The sequence below is a fragment of the Mytilus trossulus genome, chromosome 6 (assembly GCF_036588685.1).
Source record: "Mytilus trossulus isolate FHL-02 chromosome 6, PNRI_Mtr1.1.1.hap1, whole genome shotgun sequence".
Lineage (NCBI taxonomy): Eukaryota > Metazoa > Mollusca > Bivalvia > Mytilida > Mytilidae > Mytilus > Mytilus trossulus.
In genome coordinates this window covers 62,748,197-62,753,803 of record NC_086378.1, presented here as the reverse complement: position 1 = coordinate 62,753,803, position 5,607 = coordinate 62,748,197, and positions in this window count along the sequence as shown.

Below are 5,607 nucleotides of genomic sequence, written 5' to 3'. Positions count from 1 at the left end.
CGTACAATTAAAAGTAGCATCGTTTACGTTTTCATTCGATGGTGTGTAGTTCCAAGTATATGTATTTGAGATTAAATCACACTGACATTTATTTGTTGATGAACATGATGTAAAACCATTTTCTCTACAGTTTTGAATGTAGCCAATCAATGTTGCGTCTTTATAAAATGTCACCAATGGCTTAGTAATGTTCCATTCCAAACTGCAGTTCACAGCCAGTGTGTTGCCACCCAATATATAATCTGGTGAGACTGATAATGTTATACTTATTACATGTCCTGAAAATTAAAAAAAAACTTTATAAGATCGTTAGTCATGTTAGTGCCAGTAAACTTTGTTTGAACTGTGATAAATTTAAAATGAGAGAAATAATTGCTATTTTTACCGAGTCTCCGAGTTTTGTCGCAGAAAGCTCGACAAAGGGATAGTTTCCGGCATCGGCGTTAGCTAGTTTCTTAAAAAGCTTTATATTTTAAAAGGCGGAAGACTTAGATGCTTTATACTTTGTATATAGATGCCTCACTAAAGTTTTCGTGTTTTGGTTTTTTATTTTTAACTATAGGCAATAGGTCAACTACTTTTGATGTATTGGAAAATTGTTACCTGTAAATCTCTGCATTGCATGATTCATCTGACTTGACCTTACCTTCATGGTTCATTGGCCAATGTTTAATTTCTTGGGTAATGTTAAGTTTGTGTGACAATTGTAATAAAGCTTTATATTTAGGACTATCAACATACTATCAATGATTAATAAAGAAGGCGAGACATTTCAGCGTGTCAGTCTTGTTTATAATTAGTCTAAACACTACATTAATTTGGCCATGTTTTGTACATCTTGTCATTGTGGTATGGTTAATTTTTGTATACCTGTTTTCCATTTTAGCTAAAGTGCTTTGTGTATATGCCATTTTGAGTTTCTTTGTTGTGTATGAGGTAGGTCTGTCTGTATACTAGTACATTCCGTCAAAGACCAATTTTCAAGTTTTAGAAATCAAACATATCCTGAATTGAGCAGTACAATAATGCATTTCTAATACAATTGCGTTAAACTACAATGTATGATTGGGGCTTAAACATTGTCATTAAAATCCGAAGTTTGCATAAAACTTCATGCTAACAGATCCTTAATTGGACATCTTAAGATCCTTACACGAGCAACAAGCAAATCTGCTAGAACAAATTGAAGGGTTTCATTACGTAACTTACATATTTATCTACGCATAAATAATTTCGAATGAAAACAGTAACACTAAAGTGAAGGGAAAAAGATATGGTGTGTAACATGATGACGTTTTTGAACTATTTGTGGGAAAATAAATGTAAAAAATTCAGTCATTATTAGCCGACAAATAATAAACACAATATGAAATATAACATAACCATAAGACACTTTCAGATATTAGTCATAGAATTTAGCGGAAAATAAGTATTCAAAGGACAACAACACATACTGAAAGAAATATCTGACGACCTCAACACTAAACGAGAGGAAAGAACAATTTTAATATAATGGACAAGGAAGAATAAGGTTAATAATAAAGCCATCATGTACAAACACCTAGGACAGCAGAACATCGACACTTCCTCATTTGAAAACAATTCTCAAAATAGATCAATGAAAATCACCGACGAAGGCCATTTGTGTGGTTTATTAGGCATTATAGTTACCTTCTTCTTTAGAACTAGTTGATACGCAAATCATTAAGGAGTAACGTTGTTGATGTGTTTTACCTGACTGAGTATTATACTACGTTTTATAAATTGAAAAGCATGCATAAACACTGTTTACTGATTAAAAGTATTTTATCATATATAAGAAAAGGATACACGATCTTAAAATATCATTTAATATTGGCATGGCACTAATATATGCATCATTTGTGATTGATTGATAGGAACGTTAAAACTTCACTAAACAATTGAAATTAAAAACAAAATATTCAGTGTTTTTTGTATACGACACCTGGGGAAAATAACGGTGTTTCGACAATTTTATTTTCTCTCATAGAAATCGGACATAGTGAATTGATAAAACAAGACTGCAGTTAATTGTTTATGTGTTTGGGGCTTCGTTTTAAAAACAAAATGATATAGTATGATAAATGTATGGTTTCTTATACAAAAAAAAAGAAGATCTAATCATACGTTTTTTGATTGAGTTAAGTCTGCCAATTGATATTTTATCGTATGTTTTTATATGTTGTGATGTTATGCTATTGTTTCAGAAAAAGGGAGAAGGTTTGGGCCCATTAAAACGTTTAATCCCGCTGCAAATGTTTGCACCTGTCCTAAGTCAGGAATCTGATGTACAGTAGTTGTCGTTTGTTTATGTAATATATACGTGTTTCTCGTTTCTCGTTTTGTTTATATAGATTAGACCGTTGGTTTTCCCGTTTGAATGGTTTTACACTAGTTATTTTGGGGCCCTTTATAGCTTGTTGTTCGGTGTGAGCCAAGGCTCCGTGTTGAAGGCCGTACTTTAACCTATAATGGTTTAATTTTTGAATTGTTGTTTGGATGGAGAGTTGTCTCATTGGCACTCACACCACATCTTCCTATATCTATTAAAAGTTAAAAAATGAAAAATCGTTGATATTTGCGATATTCAAATAAAGGCAAATATTACAATAATGTGTTAACCGCTCAAATTATCCATACTTCATCAATATTATTAAAGATTAACTCGATTGTTATGTCATTAATTTTAAAATTTGCCGAATCATATATTACAAGTGAACAGCAAGTGTTCGAGCGTCCCCTTCTGTATTAGCATCCAGGGATTTAACCTTAGGCTATATTTTTTGGTACCTATCAACGCCAAGACATATGACTTTAATATTATACACTTTTCCAATTGGTGACTGTACTTACCTGTAAGTATACAAACGACTAGTGTTGACAATAAACATGTACCACAAGTCATTCTTAATATTGAAGAAGCTAAGCTTTGAAATACTGAAATTATAATATAGTAGTAATAATAAAGCAATGCTTAATTTTATAGAAATACTATGAATATAAATCATGATAAAACATATCTATTCTAAATACTAACATTTGATAGTAAATCCTCATTTATACGAAGTTGTGGTTCACCTAGCCCAGAAACTCAGATGCGATCCGGATAAACTCATCGATCCTTAAATCAACTTATTATAAAAGGACACGAATCCAACACTGCAATCAGATTTTTGTTTATTTTCATTAATTTTAATAATAATTTTCTTATCAGTTAATTAAAATAAAAACTGTTATTGTTTGTTATAACCATATGCGCATTTATTACTCAACAATCTGTCGCTTACAGTATATTGACATTGCACAAGGTCATGTTTATCACCGACAGTTTGTGACTTATCTACACTAAAATCAACATATGTTGATTGGAACTGATTGATAAAGTTTAAGATGATTGATATTATTGAGTAGTTGTTATTGGCTTAGAATGACCTGTAAATAGCCCCGATTACGTTATAAGCTATACTTGTGGTATTTTTCCTTTTTTTGTGTCCAAGCACCCGTCAACGTCCATTTTATGTTTGTGTTAGATGTATTTCTATTTGTATCCATCTGATAAGTTAAGCCTTTTCAAAATATGTTTATAATTTGTTCTTATGTTGTACTGTAACACAACTGTATCTCATTACGGGAGGGTTTGGTGCCATTATTTTTAAAAATTATTTCCCTAGCCACATCATTCGTGTTCCTGTACCATATGCATGCACGGAGCCTGTAATTCAGTGGTTGTCCTTCAATTTGTTGCCATGTCACATTTTTGTTTGTTCGTTCACTATTTTATATATAAATAGGCTTTAGTTTCGAATTTTTTATTTGTGGGCTTTTTATAGCTGTATATGCGGTATATGCTTTACTTGTTGTAGATCGTAAGGTGACCGTTAGTTGTAATTCCAATGTCATTTAATATTTTGTGGAGAGTTGTATTTTTGACAATCATACCACATCTTTCCTTACTAGTTATACATTTAGTAAAGCACGAAAAGCTAGGACCTACAGCGATTTCATTCAAGGCAGAATCCCATTCTTAAAGATTCATGCTCTGTCATTGTTGCCAAACAAAGAAGAAATTCCAAAAACAAATTGGATCTGTCTTATTTACGCATAGCTTGTAACATGCGTTAAGGGTACAGAAAAGACACACACATACATGTCAATTGTTCTGTTCGTACAAAATTATTTACCAATTTAACCACTTGTACAAAAATACATGTGAACTCTAGAAATCCCTCGATTCACATTGTTTATATATTCCTGATATACATAATTATGATAAGAACGTCTTTCCAGACAATAACACTAAGGTGGCCAATTGTAAGAATAAATGGACGTAAAGCATTTAAAATCAGAAATTTCAAATAAAATAAATGACATATATATTAAATAATTATAGAAAAGAAAATATAACAAAAATAAAGAAAACTCTTTCTGTATGAAAAAAATAACCCCTTCACTTGAAACAACATGATATCCCTTGCTTAATGATTTTTATATCTGGAGGTTTTGTTTTTAAACTTCACAGAAGTAAAAATGGTCTAGAAATAAAAAACTGATCGTTACATTGGAAATATGTTTAGAAAAAAGTTGCAAAATCTGCAGAGTCAATTAAGTTTAATCTCTTGTAATTCTAAAATACAATCCAGAATATCAGCCACTATCTATTTCTTGATATTAAATCAGATGACAATATTTTATTTATTTCCTTGATTAAAAAAATATTATCTTATATAGTAAACCCTCTTTACTTAAGACTGTTAGAACTATTCGCATCTTTTTAAAATGTCGTTTATACAGATGAGAGCATACGTTTCATTATAACGGTTCTATTGAATATCGTAAATTTCAACTAATGTTTCTAGTGTTTCTTGTGTTTGAGTTTGTGGTATAAATTTATTTCGCCACAACCATACTGTAAATGTTAAATGCCAATAAAATCGATTGTAACTGATTTAAACAACTAATTAAATTGTCTTTGTAAAAGAATTTTTAATATCGTTTTGAATGGGTATGATATTTGTAAAATAAAACTCGATAAGCATATTTAAAAATTGGTTTACTTAAAAAAAAACTAGTAAAATCAGGAAAAGTACAAAACTCTGAGGAAAATTCAAAACGACAAGTGTCTAATCAAATGGCAAAACCAAAAGCCTGTACACCTCAAACTAATGAACAACAAATTCTTTAGTCATGAATTGATATACATTTTCTAATGTATAAAATGGCGGATTAAATCTGGTTTTATAGCTGAATAAACCTAGTATGACAGTCGCATCACATTCAAAATAAATCAGTTGTATTACTGCGTAATAGATATTAAAAAGAAACCAGCAATTTCAATGGACACGATTCTTAAATTAAATTCCAGCTGTAATAATATATTTCACACTTCCGTTCCAACATCATGTACATTCCGCTGGCACAAATAAACAAACCCGCAAAATATATCAATTACAAATACTTACAAATCAATTCTAAACTGCAATTAACAAATAACAAAGTTGGAGTGCATTAAAAACCAAATGTATTGCATTCTATATAGCTTTATTAGTCAAACAAGTCATATTATTAAAAAGAAAATGACAGTTTCAA